Source organism: Prosopis cineraria, unplaced genomic scaffold (assembly GCF_029017545.1).
Source record: "Prosopis cineraria cultivar Desert tree isolate PC_DT_omini unplaced genomic scaffold, ASM2901754v1 PC13, whole genome shotgun sequence".
Classification (NCBI taxonomy): domain Eukaryota; kingdom Viridiplantae; phylum Streptophyta; class Magnoliopsida; order Fabales; family Fabaceae; genus Prosopis; species Prosopis cineraria.
Window position 1 is genome coordinate 29687124 of NW_026555344.1, and position 14913 is coordinate 29702036.

At 32.2% G+C, this 14913-nt stretch overlaps 1 pseudogene; it reads left to right on the forward strand.

Moving 5' to 3' along the window:
- Nucleotides 1-10724: 10724 nt before the first annotated feature.
- LOC129291774 (cytochrome P450 71A1-like) lies at nucleotides 10725-13977 on the forward strand (annotated as a pseudogene).
- Nucleotides 13978-14913: the final 936 nt, after the last annotated feature.

Here is a 14913-nt window from a genome sequence, read left to right on the forward strand (position 1 = left end):
TTAGGGTGACACGTCAATCTAATAAATACCTTATCCAGCAAATCTTCAACTTACTTCCTTAGCTCTACCAATTTTAATGGTGACATTCTATATGAAGCTTTTGATATTAGTTCAGTTTTAAGAACTAAATGAATCGAGAATTCTACTTCTCCATCAGGAGGTAATACTTTTATATCTAAAAGTACCTCTAAAATTCACATACTACCTTAATTTTCTTGATTCCACTATCAAAGACTGTATTAGTAACAAAGAACACCATGTTAGCATCACAACCTTACTGAATTAATTTCTCCACACTAACCATTAACATGAAACTTAAATTGATCTGAAGCATTCACTACTATAGATAGCACTAATAGTGAAACCACCTTTCTAGCACAATTGAGCACGGTATCATTTGCTACTAGCTAGTCCATTCCAATAATCACATCTATTCCTTTCATATGAATATAGATCAAATCAATCTTAGAAACTCTACCTTCAAACTGAATCTACACGCCCTTACAAGCTCAACTAGTAATACTAGATGATCCAAAAGGTTTAATTACTCAAATGAGCATGGGTAATTCTTGCAAAGATAGATTCAATTTATCCACACACTCCTCAAACACAAAAGAATGTATGGCACCAAAATCAAACAATGTTAATAACTATATATAAAAATCATACACGCTCTGGCCTCTTTTTGTCTGACTTCAAATACTCAACCAAGAATAGTAGATCACCGTTTAGACCTCTCAACTCTATCCTTCAAGTATTGGCTCACCAAATACCCTGACTTACCATACTTGAAGCAAGCCCAACATCTGCCTGCATGAGATCAGTTGCAAATGTTACACTGGGGCAACCTTTCGGTGCTCTATATTGGTGCCAGAATATTATATTCTTGTCTTGAGGATTGTAGAGGTCCAATCCTCACACCTCCACTTCTCTGCACTGATTCCCTTGATACTAAGCAAAACTGAGATTCTCTGACAACAATCTTTCTTCCAAAAAAACTAAAACTACCTAAACTGTATCTAGGTTTCTTTAAAATTTCACCTGTTAGACCTGATAGGGAAGAAAATCGCCCTAAACTTTCTCATCTTCTCTTGGCTTTGGCCTCTCGGCTTCTTCTAGCAGATATTCTCAACTTATGAGACATATTTTCATATGTCGTCATATCAAACAAAGTAATCTACTGCTGGTACTTAGGTTTCATCTATTCTAACAACCTCTCCGCCTTCCACTTAGTGTCATTGCTATGTTAGAGGTATGTAGAGTAAACAAAGAAGTCAATGAACCTCCTAATAAACTCCTCCTCATCTAGATCTCCTTGTCAGAATGCATGAAATTATTCTTCTTTCTTTGTTTTGAAAGAGACTGGGAATTATTAATTGAAGAATATCTTCGTAAACTCATCCCAATTCAAAATGAACACCACTAACAAGTCTTATTGACTCCTACCATCTCTTTATAAACCCAACTAACTCTACTGTGGCAAAAATAATTCTTTGCTCAGAAGTATAAAGCACCACTTTAAAGATGGTCTTTAGTCACTCAATCCACAGTTCTGCTTCCCTATCTTCATACTCCCATCAAAAGTAAGTTGGTTAAATAGGATAAAAGTATTCCAAGCACAATCTATTGATGGATCAATGTCGAGAACTTCTTGTTTGTTATCCAAACCTTAAGATGGTCTAGGTCTACTTTGTGCTTCTTCTTGTATTGGGATACCTTGAGCTTTAACTCTGTCTTCTTATTCTCTACCTTTTAGAATTGTATCATGCTCCTAGACTATCTGCCTTATATCTAGCATCATATTTTTGAGCTCTTCCAATTAGTCATCCTTTCTATCCCTCAATTGTGGTTTAATCGGTTGAGCTTTTGGCTCTTGTTCCTCATTATAAGCTTATTTAGAAATAGTACTTCTAGCATGAGTACCTCTCCTTATCATATTTTGATCGGACAGAGTGGATAAAACATGTCTATGCCACATGATGTAGCGCATGTGGTATATGCCATGGCTCATCCCCTTTCTTTAGACCTTGTTTCTTTATTTTAAAGGCATGCATTGAATGTGATGAATGCAAGATTTAGTCTTCTTCTATGCAATGATTATTGTGTCTTGTATTTCTAATTATTTTAATGATTTTCAAAATAAGTCTTGGGTCCTAAGCTTTTCAAACAAGATTTTTTAATATAGTTTGGTTTGTGAATGCAACGAATAGGTTAACCCCTCTTAGTGTCAGGCAAAATATGAGGAGAGGTTACAGTTTAGTATCAATTTATAGGCATTCATCATCTTCTTAATGTTCATTACACAACTCTTTCCCTTATGCTCACTTTTCTTATTATTTCAACACATAAATCAAGAATTGACAATTTTAGGCCTTGAACTAAGTCTAAAAGGACCTAACATACTTGATTGAACACAATTTTAATCATTTTAACACATAAATCAAGAATTGACCACTCAACGGCTCAAGTACACATTGGCCAACTTTTCACTATTTTTACTCAAAAACACTAGTTTGATCATATTCTCTACAATTTCATTACAAATCACATATTTCCACATTCACATCATATTCACCACTAAATCTTAGCCTCTACTACTCATTTCACCATATATTCACACATATGGCTATGATTTACAAAGTCACCCTAAATCTCAATAAGTTATTACTATGCACATGCATACAAGTCCTATGGCAACTTCATATACAATACACACGAAATTAGGTTCATTACACAAAGTCTATGTTCATACAACTTTCACAACTTTAAGCCAGTTTAGTATCTTACCTTTTACTCGGCTCCCTAACTTGACCTATAAAATATAACCACAGGAGTGAGATAAACATCTCAATAATAAAAATAACTCACTACTATCAACTATCACATGCAACCATAAGAAAGTATTACATAATATATAGTAAGTATAGCACAAAATACAAGTTTCACTTCAATTCACATCAATATATAATTTCACCATGTTCACAACTCAGATTCACCACTTATTATAGCAATAGCATGATCACTGTCAACCAAACCTTCAAATCACCTCGACTCAAAATTATAAGCTCGTCTTAGACTAATACACATACTCATTATCTTTGAGCTCACTTTCAATGGTAGAATTACACGGCCAAATGCATTCTAACTCACTTTTGGACTATAGTTTTTCCCATTTCACACAATGGGTGTCGTTGGCTCTAACACTGCATCATATTAATGCTAAGGGGCCCAAATCTCCAATACCATAACTTAATAAGCATTAAGGAGATAATCTTCAGCTTCGCACCTAGAAAGGCACTAAAGAGATACAATTCTCCAACACCGCACCCCGTTAGGCACTAAGGAGAATAATGCCATATGGTCTTTCACTACTTCTTCCTACATGTGAAATCCTACTCCTATGATCATACTTTCATACCATTATATATATTTATATATATTTCTCAAAACATACAAGTCATAAATCAATTCTGTACAAATCAATTTCATGCGTTAACACTCATTTGGCAAATATCATTATTCTAAGATGTTGTCATGTTATAATGCTCATACTTTCAAATAGTTATAATAGATAATCAAATAGAGAAGTTATTCGGTTATCTCAACTCTTCTGTCATGAGAAAGGTTGCCTGTAGATTTCTTTCTCACCTGTAGTTTTCCACACTAGCTCTCCACCTTAATTTACACATGTAATATGCCAATCTATACATAGTTGGCATGATTTATCAATTAAATAATTTGACCAAAAACACTAATTAATAGCTTTAAGCCATTTAAGCTATTTATTCCCTTCCACTAAGTCATACTAGGCCTATCACCGCTCAATCACCAGTTTCTATCACTTCTACCAATTCTAATTCATGATTTCCTTCCTTCCGCCCACAATTTCTTTAGTTTAAGGTAAAATCCATCTTACATCTTCAAACCTTATCATTCAACCCTAAACTAATCATAAAACCCATTTAGAACCTTGAGAATCTTTTTATTTTAGAGCGATAAGACATAAACCCCTTAGACTTCTCCAATTCCATTTTCCCATAAGCTATTCTAAGAGAAACTATAGTATAATAGAAGCTCAAGACAGTATGAAACTTACCTGATAGGCTACAGGTCAAAAGATTCTTCCATTGCCTCCAAATCTGTCACACCTCAAAAATAGAGGGTGACTGACAAAGGATGTGATCCATCACACATCCCTTAAGCCTCAAATTTTGGGTAATCTTTTCATAACTAAAAGATAATTATGTTTTAGATTGAATTAGAACATACGTAAACATTTTTGGTAGTAATAAAAGTCTTAATATTTTGTAGAAATTTCGACAGAATCTCCTCCGTAAATAATATCTCCCAAAAATTCTACAAGACAATATTTCAACCAAAAATATCAAGCTAATCAGGAGTAAAGCTCCTTCCAACTGACAGACAAAATATATAACCCCATAAAAAAACCTGACCACAAACTATGTGGAGCACCTAACAATAAGTTTACAAAATAAAATTTCATAATTAAAACTTTACGTCAAGTGAAAGTTAAATCCTTAGCTCTTCCGCTTCTAATCAAACAAAAACTCCTCAATGTTCAGTGGGTGATTCAACATCAACTACACTATCTAAGACCAAAAATTATTTTCCAATGAATAACATCCTAATAATAAATAATTAAACATAAAAATTAAAAAAAACAATGATCTACAAGAAGACTTAATTAAATTCAGAATAAAAGGATTCTGTGTAACTTTGAATAAAATCATAATTCATTAAAGTATCATACCAAATGTCATTATCATTTAACTTTAATAAAGCAAATAATTGAAATAAATAATTGTAAACATGTCATTAATCAAAACCAATGAAAATAGATCCATAAAAATTTAAAAACTCATAAGTATAGGGACTTATCAGAATAAGTAACAAACGTGAATACATAGTCCACGAGGATAAATCACCAAATGTAGCTTATGCCATGAAAACAAACGTGGACACACAATCCACAAGGTTAAGTAACCAGACGCAGCCGAAGCCACGAAACAGACGCAGGTACAAGACCCATAAATAACAGACGTGAGAATAAAGCTCACGAAATCCAAACTAGCTAGTAATTGACCATGGCGCACCAAGGGCTAACGGAACTGCCATTAGCAACCAGCATTCTGTATACAGTCCCTTTTTAAATTCACTTTTAGACATGCGAGGAAATCATCACTTTCAAAATATAATTTCTCTTTTTAAAATCTAACTCACATGAAACATATAAAAGTACCAATATTTCTAAATATAAAAATTCACAATTAATATCTCATAAACTGTTCACAAATTTTTTTTGTTATAATTGACTTTATCAAATAAAGCACTACTAGAATTTAAGAAAGCATTTTCATCAATATAAAAAGTATAAGTCATGACTTTAAGAAGTAAAGAAATTTAATTAACAAAAGTAGCCAAAGCAAGAGAAATTTATAAATATCCTTAAATTATTAAAAGCAATCTTTGATAAAGAAAAATTTCTAATATATATTGATTGGGACGTTATTCACTTACCTGTGGTGTTCCCAAATTTTCAAAGATTTTCTCCCTTTTTAGTTCCTATCAAAATCTTCTTCTTCCAAACCCTTGTAAGAATATAAGATAATGCAATTTAATTGAATTCCTATAATTATAAAAATTTCTTTCCAGTTCTAATTCAATTCCAAAATTAAATCATAAGACAACACTATATTTTATAAATTAATAACCATAAAACATTCAAGAATTCACTTAATCTCTCAATAACATAAATAAATTTCTTTGCAATATTTGATTCAAATTCACAAATGAGCAATACCCAAGCCAATTCATGTTTCTTTGGAGATCCAACAAAATTATAGAAAAATACCCACTCAAATATCTCTTTTTACCATTTCCAAGTTAAATTCACAAGATCATAGCATCCTAACCGATTATGTCTTCCAAGGAATTTAATGAGATTTTTGTAAATGCACAATCAAACAACTCTCTCACAAGCATTTTAACAAAAGTCTTCTAGGCACTAACCTCCAAATTTCATGTCCAATTTTTTTTTTCCTATCTCAAACTCATCCAAACCAATTTTTTTTTAACATCGTTCAATGCAAACAAAATTTATTTGACTCAAAAACTCTGACCATGTTCATCATAATCATACTTTTAATACATAAATTTTAGTTTAATTCCATTCTTCCCTTCCCTCAACAGTCACGGACAGCAGCAAGGCTTAAAAGAAAAACTTGCAATTTCCACAAGGTTCATCATACCTCACACTCACAGGTCAGTCAAGGGAAAGAACAAAAGATTGAAAGCTACTCATTTCAAATAAACCCAAATATATATATATATATATATATATCAAATTTAACATAAATATATAGCATAATCTCCATTCCTTTTTTTTCCTACACAGCACGGCCAGCAGCAGATTTCCAGAAAAAAATATAAAAATTACAGCTTCAACCATTCGTTATTCATACACACAATCTCAAACCTCTAACACATCCATACACACATAGAAATTTAAACTCAAGAAGAGATCAAAGCTTCATGCTACACAGCAGCAACAGAGTAGATAAATAAGAGGAGAGAAATGTTTGATTCTTCTGCTCAATAACAACAGTTCCTGAATTAGAGAAGAAGATGAAACTCATGGCTGAAAAAGGAAGAGAAGAACTCACGATTTGTACCACAATACAGTGGTTTACAGAAAACACAAAGAAGGAAAGAACGAAGAGATCTCGGTGATGTCACAGTAGGGGCAAGCGGAGTTTCTACTCCCGTCAATGGCGTGTCGAACGGCGGTGGTCAGAGGTGGCAGAACTAGAAGAGAAAGACACGAAGACCCAGAGGAATAACGAAAGAACGAAGGGGAAAAAAATAGAGCATCTCTCTCTCTCTCTCTCGCATCTCGAATGATCGAAAGGGGAAGAGATATTTCATATTTTGAAAGGAGGGTAATTTGGTAAATTCATGAAGCAAAATGCAGAAAAAATAAAACTCTTTTGGCCTAATCAGATTCGAATTCCAGACCAAATGAAAGAAGCTATATGCACATTTCCACTGAACCAACACTTCCTCTTGTCATAATTATTCCAAATTAATATAACTATAATTTTAAAACACAATAATATATTTTTTTATGGGTTATTACAAAATCTTATGCCCTAACAGAGCATAGCTACCTTTTCCCTCCTTTGCTCATTTTTCCTCTCATTTCCTTTGTATTTCCCAAGCTCTGTTCAAACTTAATATCACATTTATATGCCATACGCCATGGTGCATGTAACATTAGCTGCAATGCATGGCATAGTGAGGAAAATCCTCACAGCGTGCACATGCTTCTTTCTAAAATACAATTTTTCCACCCATAGTTGATCATGTAACATTGCAATAAGTCAAAATATCAACTTATCATTCAAAATTTCAATCACTTTTTAAATACCAATTTGCCTCAATTACCAATTAATTCCATAGAAATCAGGATGTTACAAGGAGTGCTATATGATAGTTACTCAAAGTAATAAGGGTGGAAGTTACAAAAAATTTGTTTATGGAATAGGAAGTTATGATGATGGAATATTTTTTAAGATTTTTAAATTTAAAATTCAAAATTATGAATTAGTTGAGAAATCATGATAATATATTAGATCATGGGAGAGAATATTTAGGGATAAGGGAAAGTGGTTTCTATCAATTTTAAAATAATAATATTATTTGTTTTTATACAACATTTTTAAAAATACTAATATGGATAGTCTAGAATTGCAGCATTCTTGAAATTGCACGCATGTCAAGCCAAGAATGCTGCATGTGGTTCTACTTGTGTGTGTGTATATATATATATGATTACAAAGAGAGAGGTCCATAATAAAACTTATCATATGCAAAGCACACAATCATGTAATTCATAAAAATTGACAGCATACATTTATTTTGGATGGTCTAATTTACCATTAAATTTTTTTAATTTTTTATAAATTGACTATCTAGATGTACTTTAAATAATCTAAATTTAATATTATATTTTTTATAATATTTATAAATGTTATTTTAATAAATAAAATATAAAAAATAAAGATAATATACTAATTGACACTTTTCAAAAAATATTTTTAAATCTCAACTATTCACTGTAAATCTAGATAGTCAATTTTATAAAATTATAAAAATGTTAATATTAAATATGGATTATCCAAATTAATTTTGGACTATCTAGATTAGTAATAAAGAAATTTATTAAAAAAATATTTTTATAAATTTTTTAAATTATAGTAGATAAAACATAATTAAGTGCTTTGCATATAATAAGCCTTATTATGCACCTCTCTCTTTTTCCACCCATCAGATAAAATGTAGGGTGAGAATCACTAACTTCCCAATCCTTGCACGGTTTCCACCGCAGGAAATCCATTCCAATTTTCATTGCCATGCCAGAAGTTTTTTTTTTTTTGGGGGTCAAACACGATGCCACAAGTCTCAGTGCCGTCTCTCATTTTTTATGAAGATGATGTTTTGCTTCATTGTCATTCACCATATTTTTTTTATGACAAAACATTTAGGTAAGTTGTACCTTGAGGCTCACCAAAATCAAGACATGCTTTCAACTCAAAAAACATTTACAGAGATATTTATAGATCACTTGCCGACATGGGTTCATTGTTGTTTTTAATTTTAAGCCAACAAGGAGTTGTAGAGTTTTTTGGATTTTCAAAACCTCATGCCATCGCTCTCTCTTCTTTCTCTTGTGTGCAACTCTCTTCTGCCTTCTACTCGCTACGTGTGGCATTTTAATACATTGATCGATTACTTCATCTTTTGTTTGGTAGTTATGTCACGGATTTTTATTTTGTGTCCAGCTCCTAAGGGAGTATTTTAATTTTAATTAATAAATTGACGGATCTCTTTCAGTATATAAAATGCAACAAGAAAATAATTGTGTAAATAAAAAAAGACAACAAACATATGATTGTCAGAGAAAGCGTGTTCCTGAACCTAAAAGGTAAGACTGTGAGAAAGTTAAACAAAATGAACAATTCTTCAATAAATTAATAAGGAAGAAGGTCGATTCTTTTATCGTATAAGCATGGGTTTAAATACAAAGATATAACCAATTTATTATATCATTTATATTTGTGACTTTATTTATTTTGGTTTTGATCGTAGTCATATATAAATCACTATAATTGTGGACTCGAATCACATCCCTATAATTGTACATGGAATACGCGTACACGTTATGAACAAGTATAAAAAATTAATAGGGTCAGTCCTATAGGGCTTCATTAGTTTCTTTTTAATTTTTGTTTTTTAATTCATCAGAAAGCAAATGAAAATTAAGATATTAAGCGAGTCAACAATTAGGACGCAACTTCATGCTGAACTAACAGAAAAAATGATTGAGACATGTGAATTCTAAATTTTTTTTATTGCTCACTGGTTTCTTCTTATTGGAAGTAAAATCCTATTTGAAACATGATCATATAGTAAATATAGGCATCTCTTTCAACTAGGATTCAAACTATGGTTTGCCACATACATACATAACATTTTATATTATATAATTAAAGTGAATCATTGACTTCGTTGTTATATTGACTTTAATTTGGTGTGCAAATGGGTCGTGTGTTCAAACTTTCCCTTGTTCACCTTGGAGTACTCATTCTTTATCAACTATACTAGTGACAGATCCGATGGGTGACTGTGATTGATGGTTTTTTTTTTAATAAATAAAGAGCATTTTAATAATTTTCTTTAAAATATAATTTTAATTTAGTGCTTTAGTCCTGCATTGTAATTTAATGTTAGTGCTAGAGCTAGGGCTAGCTTGGTTGGGATTTAAGTTGGCCATTGGTTTAACCCTAATACCTCTGAAAAAAGGATTTATATTGGAGAGCTTAATTACAAAGCGCCAGTTGGTTTACTTTTTTCCACCTTTACATAATAAACTCAAAGAGGTTTTTCAATAAAGACATTTTTATTTGATAAAACATGTGGAACTTATCTTTTCCCCCTTCTTCTTATAATGATCACAAGATGTATGCAGAACTTACTTGCAGGAGGAACAGATACATAGATTCAAAGAGACCAAGAAATGTTCTACCCTGAGAGATTCTTGGACAATCCCATAGATTTTAAGGGACTTGATGCGGAGCTAATTCCATTTGGAATAGGTAGAAGAATTTGCCCAGCTTTACTAATGGGAGATGTCCAAATAAAATATTTTTCTAATATTTAAATTATTTATAACATGTTAAATGGAATCTCATCCCAATACTATTTTAATCTTAGAAAAAATAAAAACTGAGATGTTACAATTTCAACAATTTGAAGTATTTTAATTGTAAATAAAGATTATTGTCCTTCTGGAATATTTCAATATTGTGATGCCTTCAATTATCATTGATGTCTTTACAAGGTTTATAATTGTCATTTTCCCTCACATCTAATCCTCTTACTTTTAAAATACTTGCCCACATGTAGAAGTAGACAGCTCTAAGAAGGAATCTAATAATTTACATCAAATTGGATTAATAAATTTAAATTGTCATTAGCATTATCATTACATACAAAGCATGCCACTATGTGTACATTAATAATCAAGTCATAAAGATCTTGACCCAAAAAAAAAAAAAGTCAATGTAATTAGATTAAATAGTAGCATAACAAGTCTATAAGTATAGGAGCTTGGAGGGGGAAGATCAGTCACTTGACGAGTTAGGTTACAACATATCAAAATGGTATCACTCTCACTTGTTCTCATAATTCTAAGTTTTCCTCTCTTGCTATTGTTCTTCCATCGTAAACACACAAAAACCATTCACAAATCTAACCTTCCACCAGGTCCTAGAGGCCTTCCCATCATAGGAAATCTCCATCAACTCAATAATTCTTCCCTTTTTCTTGACCTATGGAACCTCTCAAAGAAATATGGACCCCTATTTTCCCTTAAACTAGGCCATAGAACTGTCCTCGTTGTTTCATCCCCTAAAATGGCCAAAGAAACTCTTAAAGACCATGATGCTGTGTTTTCTAATAGGCCCCATATTATTAGCCAACATAAGCTATCGTACAATGCAATGGATATTATTTTCTCTCCTTATGAAGATTATTGGAGAGAAATAAGAAAATATGTGCCATCCATATTTTTAGTGCTAAGCGTGTCTCCAGTTTTTCATCTATAAGACAAGACGAGGTTCAACGGATGATTCGAAAGATATCAGAACATGCATATTCATCAAAGGTTACGAACTTGAATGAGGTTTTGATGTCTCTTACAAGTACCATAATTTGCAGGGTTGCTTTTGGGAGAAGGTATGAGGAAGAAGGAGTTGAAAGGAGCAGGTTTGATATTGTTTTCCTTTGGATACCCCCTTATTTTAAGTAGTTTCTTTTTTTTTTTTTGAGCATCCTATACTTTGAACATTTGTTAATTTAAGTCTTCATTTTCTCTTCTAAAATTTGGTATGTGACAGATCTTAAGAGATTGGTGGCTCAATATTTATCACTAGGCCAAATTAACTAAATAAGTATGTAATAAGTGTAATACCATCAATTTATATTAAGTTACATGTGTGTGTGTGTGTGTGATGCTGATGATACAAATCTCCTATGACTTTCGTGGTGTCATCTATGCCCATCCAAACCCGGCGTTTATTCTCTTCCACTCCAGCTTGAGAAGTTTGCCCTCAAATTAGTTTTAATTAAGGTGAAAATTGCACACTTTGTTTTCAATATAATATATATAAAAACTTAATTACATAACCTATTTTTTAAGATTAGTAATTGACAATTATACTTTTCAAGTATAGGAGTTGTTGCTTATGTCTTATGGAATCAATTTATAATACAAAACTAATAATAAGTCATGTTATATATGGACTATGAACAGTAGTTTACCTTAAACTCCATACAAAAGACAGGAAAACGAGTCTAAATTGTCAACAATATAAATTAATTGATGAAAAAAATAAAGGGCAAGACTTAGGTTAGTCTTATATACTTAATATACTCATATCCAATTAAATTAAGATAAGTGGATTTTAAAGTATTAATAATATTAATAACAAAAATTTGTATAGAATAAATAATCTGGAAAACATAATCATCGGTCCCTATAATTTTATCAAGTTTTGCTTTTAGTCCCTATAGTTTTTTCAATGTTTTGAATCTTTATAGTTTCAGCAAGATTAAGTGATATTTGTTTGTGTTTTTCCTATAAATAATAGGGATCAATGATTGAGTTTTTCCTAAAAAATCTATGGAAGTCTATAGAAGATCCACATATCTTGATTTAATTGGCAAGTACCTTAACTATATATAAGGCTAAGTACACAGGTTTTTCTCAAAAATAAAATCATGAAGGTTATAAGGTCAAAGGAACCTCAGCTGCACAAAACGTCCCCCCGCCTCTCTCTCTCTCTATATGTAATAATATTTTTGAATATTATATTATGCCAAAGTTGTATCTGAAGATTTTGTTTTTTGTTTTTAATTGCATTCAAGGTTCCGTGGGATGCTGAATGAGTTGCAAGCTTTGATGGGTACCTTCTTCTTGTCAGATTATATTCATTTCACAGGGTGGATCGATAGACTCAGAGGATTGACTAGTCGTCTTGAGAAGAATTTCAAGGAGTTGGATGCATTTTACCAAGAAGTAATTGATGCACACCTTGATCCTCAAAGGCCTAAACCACGAGAAGAAGATGAAGAAGATATAATTGATGTCTTGCTTCATCTCAAGAATCAGCGATGGTTTAACATAGATCTCACTTTTGATAACATCAAAGCTATACTCATGGTAATACCTTATTAACTTTTCGTTTTTCTTTTTTATACTTTGGAAATTGAGTATAAGCTACAATAAGGATAATTATTGAATAGAGTAAAAAAGTAATATCTTATAGATCCTACTTGCATCTCTGAACAATGGGGTGGAATGAGCTATGAAAACCCAAGATCGTATTTTAAAAAACTGCTGACCCCATTATAATTTTGTGAGAAAATAAGTTCCCAAATTACATGGTAAATTGAGTAAATGAAAATTCATAAAATTAGCATACCAATTAAAATAACTACTAAATATTTATTTTAAAACAGTTTATGTACGGATAAAATATGTTAAAATCTCCCCCTTATAACAACACAAGATACATGCAGGACTTACTTGCAGGAGGAACAGATTCAGGTTCAGCAGTATTAATTTGGGGCATGACCCAACTAATGAAGAATCCAAGAGTAATGCAAAAAGCTCAAGAAGAGGTCAGAAATATGTACGGCCAAAAAGGTTTCATAGAAGAAAGTGACGTTCAAAAAGCTCTCTTATCTAAAGGCAGTGGTAAAAGAGACATTAAGATTGCACCCAGCAGCACCATTACTTGTTCCAAGAGAAACAACTAAAGATTGTATCATAGAAGGTTTGAAATTCCAGCCAAGACATCAGTGTATGTGAATGCATGGGCTATCCACAGAGATCCTGAGGCTTGGAAAGACCCAGATATGTTCTACCCTGAGAGATACTTGGACAATCCCATAGATTTTAAGGGACAAGATCTGGAGCTAATTCCATTTGGAACAGGAAAAGAGTTTGTCCAGGTTTACTTATGGGAGCTGCCACAGTAGAGCTTATACTTGCTAATCTTGTTTATTCGTTTGACTGGGAAAATGCCTCCAGGGACTAAAAGTAGTGAAGATATAGACTTTGAGGTATTAACTGGAATCGTTACCCACAAGAAAAATCCTCTTCGCCTTGTTGCCAAGAACTATTTGCCAATGCTTTGAAATGCTGTAGTTGTATAATTATGTCATGTTAATAAGTTTTAGCCATGAATGTGGTTCTCTTGGTTATATGTTTTCCTCATGTTTGTACTGTTAAATTAAAGGAGCTATATGTGTGTGGTTTGTATCTTGAAGCTGTAAGAAATATGTTAATGCTTTACAGCCTTCTCATCAAATAAATTAAAGGAGCTATGTGTTAATGCCTTACAGATCAAGAATCTTGATGCGTTTATGTGTAACGGTCACCTGCAATTTAAGGACCAAAATAACACAGACAGAAATATTTTGCTAAAGTCACAGGGACTTTCATGTATCTAAGGATCAAAAACTTCATATCCATTCCAACATATATCACTTAATCGCCCCTGAACCTCCAATGTGGTTTGTGAGTGCAGTTGCCTCGAGCATAATGCCCTACTTCACTAACTCTGCAGGATGTGCTCCATGTAACACTTGTCACATGTGATCCAAACGTTCATTTCTCCTCATCATTTTTGGCCTCTTGCTCCAACTCAGCATCCACATCCTTTGCCACCTCATCATTATCATCATCATAGATAGCATTCATAACATACATTCCCCCTTAAAATTGACCTTGTCCTCAAGGTCAAAGGATGGATAGTTTTTACAGCATCATCCCACTGAATCAAATATTGTTTTACTTCTCTGTTGCAGATCATCATGATTATTCTAGTGGCCAAAATTGCTTGAGAAGAGAAAGTATTGGTCCCAATTCATCAGTAAGCAAAGGTGAAGAGTAGTATTCTTCAGTTGACTTCCCTCACATTTCTTGGAGAAAGGATACATGGAAAACAGGGTGTATACGAGCCACATCTGGTAGTGAAGCTTGTATGCTATAGAGCCTAATTTTTCCACAACCTTGAATGGCCCAAAATATTTAACAGCCCATATTTTATTGTTACGTTGCTACACATTTTGCTGTCTATATGGTGTAAAAATACCTTCTATATATATTGTGAATACTGTATTTTATTGGATATTTTTTATATAATAAAAAAATAATAAATTTAACCAAAAAAATAAAAATAAAAAAAACATTTAATCCTTTTTAGAATCATATTTTCAAAAAAAAAATTTTTTAATTAATAGGGTTTAATTTATTTTAACTTAGAT